This window comes from Aethalodelphis obliquidens, unplaced genomic scaffold (assembly GCF_003676395.1).
Source record: "Aethalodelphis obliquidens isolate GAN/ISIS:26980383/991018 unplaced genomic scaffold, ASM367639v1 scaffold79, whole genome shotgun sequence".
Classification (NCBI taxonomy): Eukaryota; Metazoa; Chordata; class Mammalia; order Artiodactyla; family Delphinidae; genus Aethalodelphis; species Aethalodelphis obliquidens.
The window spans coordinates 4715291-4739064 of record NW_020838023.1 but is presented as its reverse complement, the minus strand read 5'-3'; the positions used below and the strand labels follow the sequence as shown (position 1 = coordinate 4739064).

General features: G+C 37.6%; 1 long non-coding RNA gene across 1 annotated transcript; it reads left to right on the top strand.

Annotated features, from left to right (window-relative positions):
• The first annotated feature begins 7556 nt into the window (after positions 1-7556).
• On the top strand, positions 7557-19282 carry LOC113612591 (uncharacterized). Its single transcript, XR_003429888.1, has 4 exons — positions 7557-7671; positions 13735-13843; positions 17713-18052; positions 19155-19282. It is a non-coding gene; the product is annotated as an uncharacterized LOC113612591 (long non-coding RNA).
• The last annotated feature ends 4492 nt before the right edge of the window (positions 19283-23774 follow it).

Genomic DNA, 23774 nt, shown 5'->3' with positions numbered 1-23774 from the left:
GAACAGCTTAGATTATCATCTGGGACTTTCATGACATTGTAGTCAAATATTATCCGAAGCTGCATGTGATTGGAGCTGGAGGGTCTGCTTGCAAGGTGGGCCATTCACATAGCTGGCAAATTGGTGCTGGTGTTTGGTGGGAAGCCTTAGTTTCTCTCCATGTGGACCCTTTACCAGGACTGCTTGAGTGCCCTCATGATGTAGTGGCCAGCCTACCTCAGAACAAGACAGAGAGAGAGAGAGAGAGAGAGAGAGACAGCCAGATGGAAGCTCTTTATATGTGTTCTGAACCATATTTTTATGATCTAGTCTTGGAAGTCACACGGCATCACCACATTCTGTTTATTAGAATCAAGTATCTGAGTCTGGACCCCATTTAAGTGGAGGGGAATTAGGCTCCTTCTTTTGAAGTAAGGAGTATCAAAAAATATGCAGACAGATTTTTAATCTGCCACAGGAAAAATATGGTATAGACATGTAAACAGTGAATCAAATGACTGCTGACTTCCTGTCAAAAAAAAAATGAAGGTCAGAAGATATTAGAACAATATTTTTTTAGGTTCAGGAAGGAAAAAATTAACATAGATTTCTATATCCAGCAAAAATATCCTTCAAAGGCAAAATAAACGTGTTATGACATAAGAGAAAATTAGAAGAATTTGTTACCAGCCAACCTATGCTGTTAGAAATACTAAAGGAAACACCTCAGGCTGAAGTAAAATGGTAATAGAGGGAAACTCAAATCTTTAGGAAGGAATGAGAGTATAGGAAATTGTAAATACCTAGATATATACATATAAATGACTTACAGTCCTCTTAATTTTTTTAAAAAAACACATGACTGTTTAATGAAAAAATTATAACATTGTCTTCTGTGCTTTGTAATGAATTTAGATGTATCAATATAATATAGTAACTATAGAATAAGTGATCTTGAGGATGAATGGAGCTGTACATTTTATATGAAGTGGTAAGGTATTAACCCTAGGTACACTGTAAAAGATTAAGGGTATATATATTTTAAAGCCTAGAGCAATCACTAAAAAAAAATGGTGCAAAGAGGTATAGCTAAAAAGCCATTAGAATGAGTGTCTCTGTAGAAAATCTGAAACAATTAACAAAAAACACCCTTCTGATACTAATAAACAATTATATCAAAGTTGCAGGATACAAGTTGAATATACAAAAGCTAATCACTTTCCTATAAACCAGCAATAAGCAAGTGGAATTTGATTTTTGGGGGGGGGGGGGGGGGCCACACTGCATGGCTTGTGGGATCTTAGTTCCCCAACCAGGGATTGAACCCAGGCCCTCAGCAGTAAGAGCACAGAGTCCTAACCACTGGACCGCCAGGGAATTCCCTGGAATTTGATATTTCAAACACACATTACCTTTTACATTAGCACCCAAAAAAGAAAAACACTTAGGTATAAATCTAACAAAATATCCATATGGGGAAAACTACAAAATTCTGCTGAAAGAACTCACAACTTAACTAAGTAAATGGAGAGATACTCCATGTTCATAGATAGGAAGACTCAGTATTGTCAAGATATCGGTTCTTCCCAACTTGACCTATAGGTTCAATGCAATGCCAATCAAAATCCCAGCAAGTTTTTTGTGGATATACACAAACAGATTTTAAAGTTTATGTAGAGAGGCAAAATGCCCAATAGCCAACATAATATTAAAGGAGAAGAGCATTGAGGACTGACAGTACTTGACTACAAGGCTTACTATATAAAGCTACAGTAATCGAGGCAATGTGGTATTGGCAAAAGAATGGACATATAGATCCATGGACCATAGGCGAGAGATATACCCACATGACTGATCTTTGACAGACGAGCAAAGGCAACACAATGGAGAAAAGACATACACACAAGTGGTGTTGGAATGACTGGACATCTGTATGCCAAAAAAAAAAAAATGAGTCTAAACACAGACACCCTTCACAAAAATTAATTCAAAATGGATCATAGACCAAAATGCATAACTATTATTCCTGGAAGATAATGTAAGAGAAAATTTACATGACTTTGGGTACGTTGATGTCATTTTAGATACAACACCAAAGGCATGATCCATGAAAGAAATAATAACTTGAACTTCATTAAAACAGAAAACTTCTGCTCTGCAAAATATACTGTCAAGTAAATGAGAAGACAAGCCACAGACTAGGGGAAAATATTTGCCGAAGACATATCTAACAAAGGACGGTTATCCAAACTCTACAAACTACTCTTAAAACTCAACAATAAGAAAATAACCCAATTAAAATGTGAGCAAATGACCTGGACACCAGACACCATCAACACATATGAAAAACAAATAAGCATATGAAAAGATGCTCAACATCACATGTCAGTAGGGAAATGCAAATTAAAACAATAATGTACCATTACATGTCTATTTGGCCATTCTGTGGCCAAAATTTAAAACACTGACAACACCAAATGTTAACAGGGAAGTGGAGCAATAGGAACTCTCATTCTTTGCTGGTGGGAATATAAAATGGCACAGCTACTTTGGAGGACACTGGCAGTTTCTTACAAAACTAAACGTACCCCTACCTTCTGATACAACAAGCATGCTCCTTGGTATTATATCTAAAGGAGTTGAAAACTTACGTCCACATGAAAAGCTGAACACAAATATTTATAGCAGATTTCTTCATAATTGGCAAAACTTGGAAACGGCCAAGATGTCCTTTAGTAGGTGGATACAGAAACAAACTGTGGTACGTCCAGACAGTTGGATATTATTCAGCTAAAAACAAATGTGCTATCAAGCCATGGAAAAACAGAGGAATCTTAAATGTATATTGCTAATTGAGAGAAGCCAATCTGAAAATGGTTCATGCTGTATAATTCCAACTATATGACATTCTAGAAAAGGCAAAACTATGGTGACAGTAAAAAGATCAGTGGTTACCAGGATTGGGGGGGTGGGGAGGGATGAGTAGACAGAGCACAGGATTTTTAGAGCAGTAAAACTATTCTGTATGTTACTGAAATGGTGGAGACATGTCATTATACACTTGTCAAAACTCATGGAATGTATAACACCAAAAATGAACCCTAATGTAAACTGTGGACTTTGAGTGATAGTGATATGCCAATATAGGTTCATCGATTATAACAAATGTACCACTCTGGTGCAAGATGCTGATAGTGGGAGAGGTTATGTGGTTGGGGAGAGGCAGGGGGTGATGGGAACTCTCTGTACTTCCAGCTTAATTTTTCTGGGACCCTAAAACTGCTCTAAAAATAAAGTCTATCTTTTAAAGCCAGCAGATAAACTAAAATGTGCTTCTAAAAACATTAAATTAATCCAAAATGAGGCAGGAAAAGAGATTCAGCTTAAAACACAGAGAGAGCAAATATAAAACATTTGGTAAATGGTAGGCCTAAATTAGATCATATCAAAAAATACATTAAGCCTTAATGTACTAAATATTCCAATTAAAAGGCAGAGGTGTTCAACTGGATTAAGCAAAATCAAGAACCAAATATATTCTTCCTAAAAGAGATATACTTTAAATACAAATACAGGACTTCTGTGACCTGTAAAGATGGAGTCACATGAACTGGATTTATCCTCCTATCTGAAACAGCCAAGGAGCACCAAATATACTATTGAACTGACTTCAAAACACTGGACATCAGGCAATGAAAGACAGTGATCCCTGAGAGAATTTTTTTCAAACTGCCTTCTCAGTCTTGTTTACTGATTCCTCTCATCCTTGAGGACTTTAGAACGTCTCAGGCTGTGTCCTTGGACCACTTCGCTCCTTTATCTCCCTTCACTGCAAAGTGATTTCGTCTTGTTCCATGGCTCTTTATTTTCGGTCACTGAGTTGTTTGAGTTCTTTATGTATTTTCAATATTAACCCTTTGTCAGGTTTATGATATGCAAGTATTTTATTTCTTTTTTATTGAAGTATAGTTGATTTACAATATTGTGTTAGTTTCAAGTGTACAGCAAAGTGATTTGGTTATACATATATGTATATATATTCTTGTTTTTTCCATGGCTTTTATTATGATCTATATGAAATGCTGACATCTCAAAATCTTATCTTTAGGCCAGACCTCTCTTCTAACTGTATCTCTACTTGGATGTTCAACTTAATATATCTCATTCTTAAACATTGATTACCTGCATCCCTTAATATATTCTTTTTTCAGTACCCCCAACCCAATTCAATAAATGGAAATTCTATTCTGTCAGTCACCCAAACCATAAATCTTGGAATCACTCACAATTTTCTTCTCCCTCTTTCACCCTACATGCAATTCATCAGCATATCCTGTAGGCTCTGCCTTGCAGTATATCCAGAATCAAAGAGCATCTAACTCCTATCATCCTAATCTTCCCACTCCCTGTCCCCTAGACTATTGTCATAGCCTCCAACACATCTCCATACTCAATAATTGCCCTCTTTTTCTTCCCTAGTTTATTCTCCTTGCGGCAGATCGTGTCACTTCTTCATTCAAGATCCTCCAGTGAAGGCTCCTTCATTCAAGATCCTTCCCACCTTACTTAGAACAAAATCCAGTGTTCTACCATAGCCTACAAAGCCCTTTATAATTCATCCCAAATGGCATTCCGTCCATTTCTCTGATCTTATCTCCTTCCTCTCTCTCCTTTGCTTACTCCATCTTGCCACCCTGGTCTCTTTACTGTTCTCCTTTCAGGGCCTTTGCTTTGTTATTCCTTTTTCCTAGGACTCTCTTCTCCCAGATACATGAGTGGCTAGTTCCCTTACTGTGTTCAAGTCTCTGCTCAAATGTCACTTCATCAGATAGACCTCCCTTGATCTAAATTAGCATATATACACCCCTCCACTCCCGTCATTCTCTGTGTTTTTGCCCTTCGTTTTATTCCTTAATACTTACACCAACTGTCATACTGTATATTTATTTGTTTTCTCATCTATCTTCTCTTGTCTGCTAATAGAATATAATCTCCATGAGAACAGGTACTTTCTCTTGTTAACTGCTATATCCCTAAAATAGTGCCTAAAATGGTATCTGGCATTTAGGAGGCAGTACATAAAACTTTGTGAAATGAATGAAAAGAAGAGAGAGAAAGAAACAGAAGGCATCAGGACAAAGAGAAGGATGAAGGGGAGAGAGATAAGGAGGAAGGAGCTGAGTAGACCAGCCAGGCAGCTGAAACAAACGTGGAATATCATGTCAGTTCATGAAATTCTCCAGAGTGACTCCAAAATGATAAATCAGGCCTGCTTGAAAAGAGCACAGTATCTGCTAATGAAAAGAAAAATAACCCCTGTCCTTGTAGCATATTTCTTCAATGCATTTGTTCAAAGTGCACGTGATGCAATGACAGGTCACGACATCAACCCCCAGTCCAGCCAGCTGACAGTGCCTGAACCCAACAGTCTCAGCTAAGTTTCTGAAACCATGTGATTTCTGGAATCATGTGGTCTGTATGTCTGTTTCTCTCTTTAGCTTCTTAAGGACAGCGCCTGGGTCTTCATCACCTTTTCATCACCTCCATGCTGGCATGAAACAAACACTTAACAAATACTGGTTAAATTCATTAATAAATTGATTAATACAGCAAGGCAGAAGGCAATTAACATTCATAGAGCACCTCTTAAATACTATATAGATATAGACATGGACACAAGTATAGATGCAGATATAGATTACTTATCGATATAGACAAAAGTATAGATATAGATACAGATATAAATTGTATACAATTTACTTAATCTTCACGAAAATCCTGTGTTAAGTTTGTTTTGTTCTGTTTTTCATATGGGAACCTGAAGTTCAAAGAAAGCAAGAGACTTGCTTAAGGTCATATAGTAGACAAGGAAATGGCTGAGAGAGGAGTTGATTCCAGATCTATATGTCTCCAAGGGTTATGCTCTTTCCTTTATACCATATCAGACAGTATACAGTTGCAGAATCATTAAAAATGAGCTAAAGAAGGTTAAAAGTTTGTATTTCTTTTATTCCAGTTACCTAAACCAATTCTTCCCTAGCCTAAGTGTCATCCTGCTTCCACCCTTACGTTTAGCAAGGACACCTTCTCTCAGTCCTTTTGAAAAACAGGAGGTTGAATGCACATGTCATCCTCCTAATTCACGCAGAACAGCAGCAAAACGAAAGTCTGAAATTCCTTACGCAGAATCCTAGTCTCTCTAAATGTTTTTACATAAATTCATCAGTTAATATCTACCTTTGTTGCAACTCATTTCTACTTTTTTTTTTCCTGCCTGTTTACTGTTCCCTGGGAAACCTGGATACCAATTCTTTTATGTGTTCTTTAGCTGTACCTTGGGAACCTTAGCTTTAATTCCACTTCTTCGCTTCCTCTTCAACCATCCACTCTGAACAATTATTCTTTTAAGCAATGGGTTCCACGTGTTCCCACTGCAAGCAGAATGTCCCCGAGTGTTCTGTGCAAAAAAAAAGAAAAATATTTCTCTAGGCTTCAGAGAAAGGAGATTTTTCCTTATAAGCCTTAAAATAAATATTTGTAATTTTTTCAGTGAACAGCTTAGTGATTTGAATCATTTGAGAGTCTGTGGGGAGCGTGGTCATTCTGTTTTCTGGCTAATAGTTGGCAAAAAGCCCTTTTTAGTTGTGGAATGTCCAAGATGTAGTCATTGTCTTTCTAGCTTGATTTGCCAGAACTCTGGAGTCAAAATGCTGGTTTCAAATCCCAGCTTCACTCCTTGCTGGCCATTTGACTTTGTGTTAGCTCTCTGGGTCAGTTTGTTCACAAGTAAAATGAAAATAATCTTTTCCTCCTCACTCAGTTGCTGAGTAGATTAACTAAAGCACACAGGAGTGCTCTGAACCAAGTAGGTCTGGCTTACCCCAAGTAGGCCCTTCATAAATGTTATCTCTGCTCTCACGTAATGGATGTGATGGGGTTCTTGCTGTAGAGACATGTTTCTAAGCGTCGCATTAGTGAGCATCATAGTACTGTGTATCTAAAAGATACAGGAGAATTGGTATTAGGATTGCAGGGGAAACTGAGTCAGGTCTGAACTACAACAGTGAATCCAGGCTGGACAGTGCTCATTCCAATAGGTTGGATGACCATTTAAAATTGTCAGTGATCGTATGGAACAAGTATAATCATGTCGATCACATCTTCTAAGTGTGTATGGTGAGTTGTATTATTGTTCACAATATTCTCTGCCTCTTGGCAGTGGGGAGATTATATTTCTCCACTCCGCTGACCTCAGGCTTGGCCATAGGACTTGCTTAAGCCAATGAACTGCGAGCAGATGGGGCATGTGTGATTTCCCAGCTCAATCTATAGGCGCCATCACACAATCTACCCTCTTCTGTTTTCCAGTGATGTCCCAGGGCAGGCAATTCCTTCACCCTGGGTCCTAGAATAAAGATCTCATGGAGCAGAGAGGAAGCTGGGCTATCTTCGGTGTGTAGTTCGATTGAGAAATACATGTAGAAATCCAAAAGGACTAGTGTGTTTGCTTTTTTGAGAGCCTTGATATCTGATTATCCTTTTGATCTCTTTCCTTTTTCTAAAAATAGAATGCAGATGTAAGCATCCAGAGGACTACGAGTTCTGGCACATTGACATTTTGCCGTGTCGTTTCTGAGCAGAGAGGTGCTGAAGCTTACTTGCCTCAAACAAGAAAAATCTAGTTGTTGGAAGGTACAAAAGATTTCTAGTAACTGTCCAAATACATTTGCTCTCTCATTAGATTAAATGAATTATGAGTATATATGAAATATAGATAACCGTAACTGTTTTTTATTGACAGAATATATACAAGCAGATATGCAGGACACTGTATAATTTTAGACTGTCAGTTTATAGTCCGAGAAGAACATCACAGCTTTATTTCCACACTAAGTATAAAGGGACATATGTTTTGAAGGAAATTAAAAGTGCTACTCTAGTGAACATAAGAATGATAAGAAAGGAAAACAGCCTTATTGCTTCCATGGAGAAAGTTTTAGTTGTCTGGATAGAAGATCAAAACAACCACAGTGTTCTCTTAAGCCAAAGCCTAATCCAGAGCAAGAACCTAATTCTCTTCAATCCTAAGAAGGCTGAGAGGGGTGAGGAAGCGGCAGAAAAAAGTTTGAAGCCAGCAGAGGTTGGCTCATCAGATATAAGGAAAGAAGCCATCTCCATCACATAAAAGTACAACATGAAGCAGCAAGTGCTGATGTAGAAGCTGCAGCAAGTTATATAGAACATCTAGCGAAGATCATTAGTGAAGGAGGCTACACTAAACAACACATTTTCATTGTAAATTGAACAGCCTTATATTGGAAGTAAATGTCATCTAAGACTTTCATAACTAGAGAGGAGAAGTCAATGCTTGGCTCCAGGCTGTGTTAGGGGCTAATGCAGCTGGTGATTTTAAGTTGAAGCTGGAGTTCATTTACCATTCCAAAAATCCTAGGGCGTCTAAGAATTATGCTCAATCTACTCTGCCTGTGCTCTATAAATGGAACAACAAAGCCTGGATGACAGCACATCCAGTAAACATGGTTTACTGGATGTTTTAAGCCCACTGTTGAGAACTACTGCTTAGAAAAAAAAGAAAGATTGCTTTCAAAATATTACTGCTCATTGACAATGCACCTGGTCACCCAAGAGCTCTGATGGAGATGAACAATGAGATTAATGTTGTTTTCATGTATGCTAATATAACATCCATTCTGCAGCCCATAGATCTAGGAGTAATTTAGACTTTCAAGTCTTATTATTTAAGAGCTACATTTCATAAAGCTAACACTACCATAGATAGTGATTCCTCTGATGGATCTGAGAAAAGTAAATTGAAAACCTTCTGGAAAGGATTCACCACTCTAGATGCCATTAAGAACATTTGTGCTTTGTGGGAAGAGGTCAAAACATCAACATTAATAGGAATTTGGAAGAAGTTGATTCCAGCCTTTATGGATGACTTTGAGGGGTTCAAGACTTCAGTGGAGGAAATACCTGCAGATGTGGTAGAAATAGCAACCTTGTTTTTTTCCATTATGGAGATTCCTCAGAAAACTAAAAATAGAATTACCATATGATCTAGAAATCTCACTCTTGGGCATATATCCAGACAAAACTCTAATTCAAAACGTTACATGCACCCCTATGTTCACAGCAGCACTATTCACAATAGCCAAGACATGGAAACAACCTAAATGTCCATCAACATATGAATGGACAAAGAAGAAGTGGTACATATATACAATGGAACACTATGTAGCCATAAAAAAGAACAAAATAATGCCATTTGCAGCAACATGGTTGCAACTAGAGATTATCGTACTAAGTGAAGTAAGTCAAAAAGAGAAAGACAAAAGTCATATGATATCAGTTATATGTGGAATCTAAAATACAGCACAGATCACCCTATCTACAAAACAGAAACAGACTCATGGACATAGAGAATAGACTTGTGGTTGCCCAGGGAGAGGGAGTTGGGGAAGGGAAGGAGTGAGAGGTTGGGGTTAGAGGATGTAAGCTATTATATAGAGAATGGATAAACAACAAGGTCCTACTGTATAGCACAGAGAACGATAAAAAAAAAATTATGCTCCTACTCTGGCTGTACTCTGCAAATAGAATCAGAAAGCCTGGATGACAGCACATCTCTTTACAACATGGTTTACTGAATATTTTAAGCCCACTGCTGAGGCCTATTGCTCAGAAAACAAGAAAAAGATATCTTTCAAAATATTACTGTTCTATCAAATTACCAATGGCATTTTTTACAGACTTGAACAAAAAATCTTAAAAATTTGTATGGAGACACAAAGGACCCCGAATAGCCAAAGCAATCTGGAGGGAAAAAAACAGAGCTGGAGGAATCAGACTCCCTGACTTCAGACTATACTACAAAGCTACAATAATCAAGACAATATGGTACTGGCACAAAAACAGAAATAGATCAATGGAACAGGATAAAAAGCCCAGAGATAAACCCACGCACCTATGATCAACTAATCTATGACAAAGGAGGCAAGGATATACAATGGAGAAAAGACAGTCTCTTCAATAAGTGGTGCTGGGAAAACTGGACACCTACATGTAAAAGAATGAAATTGGAACACTCCCTAACACCATACACAAAAATAAACTCAAAATGGATTAGAGACCTAAATGTAAGACCGGACACTATAAAACTCTTAGAGGAAAACATAGGAAGAACACTCTTTGATATAAATCACAGCGAGATCTTTCTTGACCCGCCTCCTAGAGTAATGGAAATAAAAACAAAAATAAACAAGTGGGACCTAATGAAACTTAAAAGCTTTTGCACAGCAAAGGAAACTATAAACAAGACAAATAGACAACCCTCAGAATGGGAGAAAGTATTTGCAAACAAATCAATGGACAAAGGATTAATCTCCAAAATACATAAACAGCTCATGCAGCTCAATATTAAAAATACAAACAACCCAGTCCAAAAGTGGGCAGAAGATCTAAATAGACATTTCTCCAAAGAAGACATACATGTGGCCAAGAAGCACATGAAAAGCTGCTCAACATCACTAATTATTAGAGAAATGCAAATCAAAACTACAATGAGGTACCACCTCACACCAGTTAGAATGGGCATCATCAGAAAATCTACAAACAACAAATGCTGGCAGGCACAGAATAGAAGAACACTTGAGAAAAGATTATGCATATAATAGAGGAGAAGAGCCAGATATTTTAGATGGACATGAAGATAAGAAGAAACAAGTTGTACTTCAAGTTACAGTTTGTTGTTCTAAAAAAAAAAAACACCAAGGCTATCAAGTGGACTATCGAGACTATATTAGTCTCTATATAATATTGAAACAGCCTAGCATCTAAAGTCACGTGCACCAACACACACTGAGTTTAATGTATGTGGAAGTGAGGGGCAGAGCACCAACTTTCATTCATTCAACATTCATTCATTCATTCAAGAAGTATTTTGGAGTATTTATCTGTGTATTAATAGTGCCAGATGCTAGTGTGGACGTTTTTCTTGTTACTCTTGCCTTTTTTGCATTAGATTGTCCCTACTAACTGTTTATTTTCTTCCATCCTTTCAAATCCACATTCAATGAAGAGCAAAGGAATTTCCAAAAACTAATAATCCTGGAAATTAATGTACATCCCTGAAACGACTCCATTAATAAAACAATAACAACAACATCTCTCTTTTAAATTAATGATTAGAGACAAGTTTTCATAGATACCTGGCTTCTTGGTTGAATTATGAATTTCTTTGACTACAGGTACACTCACATTGCTCAGGACAGTAAGTGCTAGGTGTGAACCAAGATGATGAAAAGTGAGTAGTACCTGGAGTGGATGCTGCTTGTTTGCAATTTTAGGGTAAAGATTACACAGATATCCACTTTTCAAAGAACTCTTTTTTTAATTACGGAAAAATCTTTAAAAAAAAATCAGAATTAGAGGAAGGAAAGTGACTTCTGAGATGTGATTCTTTGAAGAAAGAAACTAATTACTAACTAAAAAAATACACTGGTAGAAATACTATGTCTAGAAATTGCAGAATTAGTAACTTAATGACACAAAGCTCTGTTACCCTATAGTGGGAAGAAGGACAGTGCGGGGAAGGGAGAAGTGTATTACAGATCTATAGACGTGCTCTTTACTCACTTGGATTTGACTTCTCCTTTCCTTGTTACTTTTCTACAAACAATATTTGCTGCTCCTGAGTATTTCTCGGGCACTGTCACTGCTCCATGACTTCACATGTGCAGTTCCTATGCATGGAATTTCCTTCTCACCCTGCCAGCAATTCTAGTGAGTCTTCCCCAAATTCCCTAGGCAGGAATAGAACCTCTCTCCATTGTGTGTTCCCACTGCTGTGTCTATAACTCCAACTCTTAGTGCTTTTTATGGTAGACTTTATTTCTTTGTTATCTCCTTTAGTCCATGAGTTTCTGATGCAAACACCTTGTCTTATTTATGGGATCCAGCCCACTGTTCCATAAATGCTGTGGGAAGGATGGATGAATGTTAAGCTAAAGACTGACATGTACCCCATCTCCATGGGATTTGAGTGGATTTCAAATACCTAGTAGAGAAAATTGTACATTTATGATTCTAGGAATACAAACTTTAAAAAAAAATTCAAAGTCACCTATTTGCCTTGATTTCCACTTTAATTATTATTATTATTACTACTACTATTACCTCCTATTGAGAAAATACTGAAAGAAAACATGCCAAGACACATTGAAGGAGTAACACATAATTTTGAGTACAATGATTGTGGGGTATCAGTGAGCATTATTAATATTTTGCACAATGAGGTAATTAATGATTTTTCTTTCATTCAGTATGTTTTTCTTAATGACAATGCTTTCTTTTTCCATTCAGAAAATAATGAAATTTTACTTTAAAAGTCAATGTGTGATTAATAATAAAATGGCTATTTACACAAATATGTTGAGTTAAGAAGGAAAGATTCCTATGGGTTGTTTCTGTTGCAGTTTCATAAAAGAGAAGGGACTGGAAGGTATAATGGAAAAGTAAACATAAAAGTTCTGATATATGGAGGTGAATACACAACTTTTTGTAATACACAACTTAAACCATGGCATCAAACGAGGCTAGCTCGCTTTTGCCAGCAATAAGAAAGTTAACTGAGCAAAGTACAGAAAACAGTGGGAGCCTTGCTCGCTGCTTTCCAGTACCTGGGAGCCCCCTGCTGTCCACAAAAAGACACTACAACCTCTCCCCAGGCTAATAGGGCAGTGTTAGGCACCTAACATGCAACCTTAAAAACTTGCTTTTACCATTTCATACGCCAGATCATCATTATCATATGCTTTTATCATCCTTATTCTAAATCAACCAAGTCCTCTTTCTGGGTTTTCAATTTTTCTTAATGGTACCACCATGATCCTTTACCACCATCCGGGCTCAAACTCTCCCTCCTGCTGCTGCTTCTCTTATTTTTCAGCAGTATCATTACCATGTATTGAAGTTTTGCTGTGTCAGGCTCTGTGCTAGACTCTTCACATGCATTACCTATCATTTAATCTCACAATAACCCTTATGAGGCAGGCAATTATGTTCCTTTTAGTGAAACGTAATTTAACAAAAAAACAAAAATTTTCCTTTTAGTGAAAGGAAAACTGAGGCTTAGGATGGTAAAGTAATTTGCCTTAAGTTTTTGAATGCTTAAACTGTTTTACTAGAAAAATGCATTAGTAAATGCATGCTGGTTGAATATAGATTGAACAATTATTCACTTTGTTAAATTTTAACCTAACATCTTTTAAAAGATAATTTCCAACAAAGGACTAGCACACACACTTGAGGAGCATTTTGATTTGATTTTTTTTTATTTCTATAGAATACACATTTCAATACACTTGGGTATGCTGAGCTAATTCTCCTTCCTCAATCCCCAAATGACCTTCCCATTCCCATCACGCATACCAGCGTGGCTCCAGATTTCTCACACCTAGCCAGGAAGAAGGGATGGGGGATAGGAAAGAAGGGAACAAGTGATGGACAAAGACGGTCTGAGCCTCTCATGTAGCAGACCTCACATAACTTTCCGTGCAGCTGATACAGGTTTGTTTTCGAGGCAGAAACCAACCTGAGAACACCTCACTGATTCTAAGGTTGCTCAAATGTATTATAATGAAATTGCTAGTATTGAGTCTAGCTCTTCCATCTGTGGTTGTCTATTTTAAAGCACCTTTGGTGAAAATTGTATACCTAACTTTTGTTTTCTTATAGACTGACTCCAAAGAAAGAAGACTTGGATGAAGAGAATATTGGACAAGGACCTAGTATACATGTGAAAGCTGTATTTGTTTGATGTTTATTATTGAGAAATACCTTCTTGGTGAGTGTGTTGTTGGAATGGGGACTGGAAAATAGAACTGAATGTTCCATAAGTTGGAACTTGACTTGAAGCTTAGAGTCAAATATCATATGGTCATTTTTTATCAGAAAAATACATGAAAAACAGTGTGAGCTTTGGGTGATGTTTACTGCTCAGTAGTGATATCTATTCATCATTAAAACCCCATCTACTTCCAGAAAGAGGCAGCTTATGAAGTTGGTGAGTTTCCACCAATAGCACTGTGAGAAATTTCTGATGGTAGTTCACTGGGTTCTAGGAAAATACAAGGAGGGAGGAAAACGAATGCAAACTGAATGAGGGTCGGGAGCTTAGAAGAATTGTGAAGAAACGTCAAGGCCAGAAGAGTAGGCAGAGGCCAATCATGAAGGCTCTTCTCTACCAAACCAGGAGAGTAACATAAATAAGCAGTATGCAGAAAATGCTTTAATTAATAATCAGAAACCAACTGTGTTGGCCACTTTATTTATTTATTTTTTACTGAAGTATAGTTGATTTACAATGTTGTGTTAGTTTCTGGTGTACAGCAGAGTGATTCAGTTATACATATATATATTCATTTTCATATTATTTCCCATTATGGTTTATTCCAAGATGTTCAATATAGTTCCCTGTGCTATACAATAGGACCTTGTTGTTTATCCATTCTATGTATAATGGATCTTGTTTGGATTTTGATTTTGCTACTTTGAATAAGCCTCAAACCGGCAAGTAGCAAGATAAAAGTATCTCCCAGTGGTCAGAAATGTCTTACTTTCCTAAACGTCCATATTGTGTCTTGATCATGCACGATCAGAAACCTGAGTTTCCACAGGCTCGGGGACTCCCCATCTTCAAAGATACTAAAGCTGTTTTTATCTGCTCTGCCTGTTAATGTACTTCACCAAGGAGAGGGAAATTGGCTGATATATTTTCAAAAGATCTTCAACAAGGATTTTTGAGTTTTCTAGTTAATTCTAAGTGAGCAAAAAATGTTTCAAGGTATCTGGCTACCTTATTTTTCTAGAAGGAGTTTCATCAAGGTTTTATTTCAGTGATTCAAGGCTTTAAGCTGAAGCAGTAAATATTCATCTAAGCTAGAATAATGGGGAAGATTCTTCAGTACAGGTTTCAGTGATCAAATAATTAGGAAGAAAATGTTATTAAAAAAGAAGTCAAGGTACAGCATGGTGAATATAGTAATAATATTGTGTATTTGAAAGTTCCTAAGAGAGTAGATCTTTTTTTAATTGAAGTACAGTTGACGTACAATAGTATATTAGTTTCAGGTGTACAACATAGTGATTCAACATTTTTATAGATTATACTTCATTTAAAGTTACTACAAAATCATGTCTATATTTTCTGGTGCTGTATAATATATCTTGGTTGCTTATTTTATGCGTAGTAGTTTGCATCCTAGTCCCCTACCCCAGGGGTCCCCAACCCCTAGGCCATGGACCAATAGCGGTCTGCAGCCTGTTAGGGACTGGGCCGCACAGCAGGAGGTGAGCGGTGAGTGAGTGAAGCGTCATCTGCCGCTCCCCACCGCTCGCATTCCCGCCTGAACCATCCTCCTACCCTGGCCTGTGGAAAAATTGTCTACCACGAAACTGGTCCCTGGTGCCAAAACGGTTGGGGACCACTGCCCTATCCCTCTCTTGTCCCTCTCCTCTCCCCTCTCCCCACTAATAAGTACTAGTTTGTTCTCTGTATCTGTGAGTCTGTTTCTGTTTTGTTACATTCATTCATTTGTTTTATTTATTTATTTTTTTTTAAAGAAGATGTTGGGGGTAGGAGTTTATTAATTTATTTATTTTTGCTGTGTTGGGTCTTCGTTTCTGTGCGAGGGCGTTCTCTAGTTGTGGCAAGCAGGGGCCGCTCTTCATCGCGGTGCGCGGGCTTCTCATTATCGCGGCCTCTCTTGTTGCGGAGCACAGGCTCCAGACGCGCAGGCTCAGCGGCCATGGCTCACAGGCCTAGTTGCTCCGCGGCATGTGGGATCTTCCCAGACCAGAGATCGAACCCGTGTCCCCTGCATTGGCAGGCAGATTCTCAACAACTGCGCCACCAGGGAAGCCCCCTGTTTTATTTTTTTTAATTCCACATGTAAGTGATGACATAGACTATTTATATTTCTTTGTCTGACTTGTATCAGTAGCAGTAGCATAATATCCTCTAGGTCCATCCATGTTGTTGAAAATGGCAGAATTTCATTCTTTCTTATGACTGAATAATATTGCATTGTGTGCACGCGTATGTGTGTATATACATATATACACACACATACATATGCAGAAGTTCTCATCACAAGAAAAAAACTGTCACTAGACTTACTGTGGTGATCATTTTGCAATATATACAGATATCAAATCATTTCGTACATCCGAAATGAATACAATGTTATATGTTAATTATACCTCAATTAAAAAAAAAGAAACGTTTTTAAAAGTGCAATTTTGCCCCCAGTGGACATTTTGCAATGTCATTTTTGATTGGCACAACTGGGAGAAATGAAGTACTAGTGGCATCTAGTGAGTTAGAAGCTGGGGTGCTGCTAAACATCCTACAAAGCACAAGACAATCTCCCACAGCAAAGAATTCTACAGCCCAAAATATTAAAGTGCTGCCATTGAGAAATCCAAGAATGTGTCAGGATTTTTTTTTTGAAGCAAGCCATTCTTAGTCAACATTTAAATAATTTTTTATTATTGTAAGTAACACTGGAATGAAAATCATGGTAGTTCCTATTTGCTGAGGCTGTTCTGTGGTCTGCATGATAATTTATGTTAAGTTGCATCAATATAAGCATTTTGGGGTGTGTGTGCGTGTGTGCATCTGTGTGTAGGCTTGTACATGAAGGCCTAATGCAGATTATCCCTAATCCACATCCTAGGGACAGTTAAATAGCACTTGAAATGTCCTAAAACAGATCAGCATTTTTAGAGTAGATTATCTGGTACTTAAGGTAGTCTTATTGATATCTACACCAGAGAGTGTGTTAATTAGCATAAGTGACATTAAAAATTTTTTTCATTGGTCTAATGAGTGATGTTTCCCATAAGTGACTGATAAGGAGTAAGTTTGAAGACGCACTGCTCTTGGATGCCAGAAGTGTAGGAATAGGACACAGCCAGGAATCCAATGCCATCAGTAAAGTATTTCAGGTCAAGGTTCCCTTTGGTCACTAGTCCCTCCATCCATGACAGACCTTGAAGCCTGTTGGACTCTACACTCACAGTCCTGCCTGCTTGCCGTTGTCACGTTAGCCTTTCAGGCAAGTGCTGGTGATCATACATAAAACAAAGAGCTGGCCTCTCCGAGAAGATTGTAGATGGAATGTGTTCAAACTGGTTGTGGGGAAATATAACTGATATTCAAACCATGATTTCCCTGATATTGTTGCTTGGCACAAAATTACTTTGAAACACACACACACACACACACACACACAAATGTGGAACCCAAAAGACTGCTCTTTGTGAAAAAACTGGGCATAGGCAAGGTCATCAGACAGATTTTGCGTTGATCTAGACTCTGCCTCCCTAGATTCACGTCTTGGGGCAAGCTGCTGCTCTGAGCCTCAGTTTCCCTCATAAAATGAGGACTATATCACCAATCTCAGTAAGTACATTAACTGCATAGCAGAATAGTTGGCACACTGTGAGCATGCTATAAATGTTTGTATTATTTGCATGTCTTTATACCCAACTCTACTTCATTACTTAGGATAAATTTCTAGAAATGCAATTTCTGGTCAGTATATCACCTTTGAATGTCACATGATCACAAATGTTTTCTCAATAAAGCCCTCATTGCTTCAGCGATTTAATGATTTTTTCTTTTTTTTCCCCTTCATTTTGTTCTTTTAGGGGAAGAAAAGGCCAGTCTTTGGTTTGTTCTTCTCTTTTGATGGGAGTCAACTCTTCTATTCGACTTCAAGAATGTATTTTGGGAGCCTGGTATTCCCAGTTGCCTGTCACCCTCCCAGTATTCAAGTACAACCACTTCCACCTGGTGCCCTTCCACCAGCTTCCTAGGATAATTCTAGAAAAGTCTCACACCAAGCCTTGCCCATAGCAGGATTAGAGTTCCTGGGACTAAGAGAAGCAGATCCTCAGAAACGAAAGATTATTTGCCTTTTATAACTAGAAAGACAAGACGCATTATACAGTTCTTGAAAGTCACAAAGCTAGTAATGAAAATGTTAAGGTATGTAAGCTTATAGTAATGTGTCAATGTAGGTTCATCCATTGTAACAGATGTACTCCTCTAGTAGGGGACAGTGATAGTGCAGAAGGCTGTGTGTATGTGGGGGGGGGGGGGGAAAGCGTATATGGCACGTCTCTGTACCTTCTGCTCCATTTGCTGTGAACCTGAAACTTCTCTAAGAGCTAACATCTATTTTTTATAAAAGTGAGCAATACTACCTCCATCACAGGCTTTGGGAAAAATTGAATGTGATTAATTAAATGTGGGCAAAACACTTAGCATAATGCCAAGCATGTAACTGCTCAAGCAATGTTTATCACTGTTGTAAGAGAAAACATAAACGATGGCAGGAATTGCTTTAATCTCTACATCTATTTCCCCATAATAATAATGAAATAATCTATATACTTGTTTTTTTAAAAAAGAAGGGGAAGGAGAAGCCACCACGTGGAGTACTTGGTACTAGAACTCACACGCCCTGCCTTTCAATGCCTCTATCCTGTAACTAGTTCTTCATTCAGTAGACATTTGTGGCCTCCCTGCAATGTCCAAGGCACCCTGCCCGGTACTTGGGAATACAAAGATGAGTGAGACCTAACCAGCCCACAAGGCAAATGCGTATGGGTAATCACGAGTCACAGGGAGGGGCTTCTGTATTAGGTCAACTACATGTTTAGAGACTAATCATTTTAAAATATCAAGGGGGAAAAGATCTGATTCAAGTAACTTAGTAAGAAAGGGGGAGAAAGCTCTGATACTTTACTAAGGGATATAAAAGAAGACAAATGCATGGCCATCAGCACTCCCTAATTTAATCCATAAAGTCGATGTAATCCAATTAAAATATGCCCAGTGGATTGGGGTATTTTTAACTAAACCAGTTTTCGAGTTCAAATGGAATCATAAACCTGTGAAATGTCTAGAAAAAATTAAAACAAGCATTGAGATAAGTTTAGCTTTTATTAAATATACAACTGTATTCCATTAAAAAAAAAAAGGCTGAAGCCACATGGTTGTAGCCATGTGGGTTTATGCACTGTCTTGATTATCTTGATTAATCTTTAAAGCAGGCTTCCTAGTTTGTTTTCTCTTTTTACCCTAGGGGCATTGCAACATAGTATGATTTGGAATGGATGGAAAATATGCCTCTCCGACTTCCCTGGTGGCTCAGCGGATAAGAATCTGTCTGCAAATGCAGGGGACATGGGTTCGAGCCCTGGTTAGGGAAGATCCCACATGCCGCGGAGCAACTAAGCCCGTATGCCACAACTACTGAGCCTGCGCTCTAGAGCCTGTGAGCCACGACTACTGAGCCCGCGTGCTGCACCTACTGAAGCCTGCTCACCTAGAGCCCGTGCTCCACAACAAGAGAAGCCATCGCAACGAGAAGCCCGCGCACCGCAACGAAGAGTAGCCCCTGCTCGCCACAACTAGAGAAAGCCCGCGTGCAACAACAAAGACCCAACGCAGCCAAAAATAAATAAAATTAAATCTTTAAAAAAAAAAAGAAAAATATGCCTCTCTCTTCCCCCTTCCCACTCCTCCCCCTCCCCCTGCCTCTAATGTAGAAGTATTATTTTGAACTTGGGCACGTTATCCAGAAGATCAGCTTGAGGATCTGGACTCTGACCATCAATAAATGTTCCCCAGTTTGAAGACTGTTAACTTAGATGAAAGAGAGGCTGCTGTGCCAAGCAAAGGGATTTTCAATTTATCCCATTTACAAAGGTTTCTGAAACCCCACACTATTGACATTTTGGAAATTGGGGGAAATTCTTTGTCGTTTGGGGAGGTCATCCTCTGCACTGCAGTAAAGAATGTTCAGCAGCATCCCTAGACTTGAACCACTAGATGTCAGTAGCAGCACTCCACCCCCTCCAGTTGCAACAACCAGAATGCCTCCAGATATTACCAGATTTCCCCTGGGGGACAGGATCGACCCTAGTTGAGCACCACTGCCCTAGACAAAAGGTAAGTCATTGATAGGGCTTGAAGCAATAAGACACAACCAAAATTGCAAGATTATTTTTATTGCTTTTAGAAGTAATTGCAATGTTAATATGGGGTGAGGCCTAATAAACTTTTTATAGACCTGATGAAAAAGGAGGAATCTTTGGGGACATTTGCCTGTCCAATATCAAAACACACTCTAAAGCTTTGTTATTTAAACTGTGGTACTTGTGTAGGAATTGATAAAGAGACCTAAGAAATGGAGCAAACAGTCCAGAAATAGACTAATGTTAGAAAGAAGAGTGAAATAAGCACTCTCACACAATATGATGGTGTCATCATGGTGTAAATTAGTACAATCCTTGGAAAGCTATTTGTTTATATGTATCAAGTTGAGAAAAATTTTTATATCTTTTGGGACTGTATACACTTGTCAGAATACTGTGAACTTGTTAAGAATTATCTTTATCAAGAGTGTGTTATAACATGCAAGCATGCTTATGTTATACTAAGTGAATAAAAATATAGATGACAATATGCATGTATACATATATATTGAATACAGAATACAATATACATTTTGAATGTATATTCAATATAGGCACAATTAAGTTAAAAAACAATAAAAGTTTAAGAGGGTGTGGAATAACAGTGCTTTTCTCTAAGTAGTAAACATTTCACAGGCTACTTTTCTGCTTTTGATTTCTCTTTATTTTAAATGTTTTTCTATAATCAAATAACTTCCCCTTATTAATTAAGGGAAAATTTTGCAAAATATTTGAAATAAATTATAATTTAAAATTGAATGAAAAAAATTAAATAAAAATAGCCCAGTGTAATTTTTTTGCTTTCATTGAATGTATCTTTTGACAATTTACTATTACTACCTTAGCCTGCTTGGAGAGACATTAGTTTTCTGTTGGAAAAACCCCATGTTTACTGACAATTGAAAATTGAAAAAATATATAGCACACAGTTTACTTCAGCCTGATTATGAGTCAGTGTTTTGAGGATGCTGGTGATGTGCATTAATTTTAGACTGAATTTGTCTTCTTTTCCCTCACATGGCATCCTATCCTAGGAGGAGCGTCCTGATGGTTTAATTCATCTTCCATTGTCATTCTTGACAGTATTCATCATGAAGTGGAGACATACTGCTGCAGCTCAGGGTAAGAAAAAGTCTAAATTGAAATTTGCTCGTTTTGAAGTTAAGTCTAGTAATAGTTATGAGTTTAAGACTTTCTTTATCTGGATCTCAACTCTATTCATCCACCTTGCTAGTTGTAGAATGCAATTCCTCTTCTTTATTTGACATTCACATTTTTTTTCAACCCATGTAATTTATTTTTATGCTTGGCATCTTGGTTAGATTAATTTTATTTCATTTACTCTCAGATGTGTTAATGCTTACACATAACTTTATTATTTCCTGCCTTGACATAGTACAATTTATACTTAATGAAATATCCTACCTAGGCTAAATGATATTCATAGAGAATTATAATAAAAGTATCAGAGAAATGAAATATATCAAGAGTTATTTTTAGCAAGTGAATCAAGATAAATTTTAGTCATGAAAAGCATTATTTTATATATCCACCTCATCCTTAATAATACTGTCTGATTCCTATTACCATTCAACATGTCACTACAGTGTCTCTTAATTAATATAACAAATTATTTCTACTGGGATTCATAATCTCAAGTAGTTATTAGAAAGACAAAATTTGATTCCATAGTCCAAGAACCATAAATATCTACTGAAAGGTGCTTAGTAATTAAAATAACTCCTGGAAGAATATCTTTGGCTTTTAGCTTTTCTATTTAAGTAGAAATGTTCCCATTCTGGTTTAAAATATAAAATAGAGCCTTTTATAATGCTGGCAGTGGAAGAAAGACTCACAATTAATACGTTTATGTATCATGTTTAGAGAGAGATGCTGTACAAAAGGAAATTTATTTGATCCTCAAACTGATTCCATAAAATACGAGCCACATTTTTGCTTTCTGACTTGATAAACCAAAAGAGTCACCTGTTAATTTGCAATAAGAAATACAACTATCAAGCCAATTAGAATGTTCCTATCAGTTCATTTGTCATTTTTCCAAGAAGAAAAAAGTCTAACCGGGAAAGCCAACTATCAGATCTTTTCTACCCCACGCGGCAGCCTTGTAGTGAGGTTTTAAGAGTCCAATAAATGACACTACTTGCTTCCAACTCTTGAGCTTGGCAGCCACTAAGAGATGGGATTACTGACAAAAACTTTATTGGAGGACAAGGCTTGGAAGTGCAGCCACGATGATCTTTCTTAAACTGCACTTTTCAGTGCTCACAAGCACCCTATAAGGTAGTCACTATTACTCCCCTCCTTTTATAGATGAGGAAACTGAAGCAGAGAAAAGTCAGGAAATCTGCTCATGTTCAAAGATGTACCAGTTGGTGGGCTGTAAATGTGAAGCCAGGCATTTTGACTCTAGAACCTACATTTAAAACTACTGTCTGCCTCACTTCACAATCTTTTGTGACGGGGATTCCAATGGCTTGAGAACAGAGGCACAAGCATTAAGTTCTTCCATTGGGCCACAGAGTCTCAGACATTTTGACAGTTGACATTTCCTCTGAGAGAGTCACTTTCATTCAGTGGTAACAACTCAAGCCAGAAATTACGAGAGCCATGAGGTCTAAACTGACCACATTACGACCATAGCCATCTGTGACTCTGGCTACATGTTTGTACAGGTTCCTTTCCCTTAATCTGGACTGAACCCTCCCCCCTTGTGTACCTCACAGCTCTCAACCCTTCAAGACTCAGTTTAAGAGGATCCAATTGCCTATTTTTAAAAGCATGCTCTGATCCTCTTGGGAGATGAAATGTGTCACACCATCCACTTGACTCCATAGAACTCCAGGAACTTCCCTCATCTAGCACTCACTACATGTATTTTAGACGATATATCTACTTGCCTACATATAAGCTCCATGGAGACAATACTGGCATTTTATTTATCTTGTTCTTCCTAGGATTTAGCCAGTTATGAACCTTAAAAGAATGCAGGCTCTATAATAAATGTTGTAGAATCATAAAATCTAGTCCAGTCTTATTCTGTTTGAATCCCTTCTACAGCTCTACAATTCTAGTATATCTCTTGCAAGCTAAGTGTGGGCTTAGGGTTTGGAGATGAGGTATTTAGCTTCGGGTATGAGAAAACTTAGGAACTGAAAAGCAACTAAACTTCAGGTGTAAGATAGTTTTACAAATTTTTATACAAAAAGTATTGTAGTCTAGCTGTAGAAAAATATAAAAATCATAAAGCACAACTTTAATCGCATCACCTTGCTTTAACATCAATATATTCCTCTGATCTTCTTAGCAGCTGTAGTTAAGCCATTAAAAAATAGAAAAGGGGGAGTAATATAGGAAGTATCAATAAAATATTTTAGTTAAAATGATATATTAAAAAGAGAACAGGAAATGTAAAATGTTACGGCACCTGAAACAGGAGTAAGGAATGTTCGATTTAAATCAGCAAAAAAGTATTGAGTGGTAACTAAAGATAAGACAAATACGGTAATAGTGATGCAACCACCTTTGTGACCTCAGAATCCTCATCTCTCAGATGGTGACCAACAGATAATTCTATTCATTCATTTACTCATTCATTTATTCATTCACTCATTCATCAAAGGACTCGGCACAGTAGCACATACTGGTTAGCCCCTAATAGATCAAACAGACCTGCAGAACACATTTTATCCTTTATCCAGTAAGTT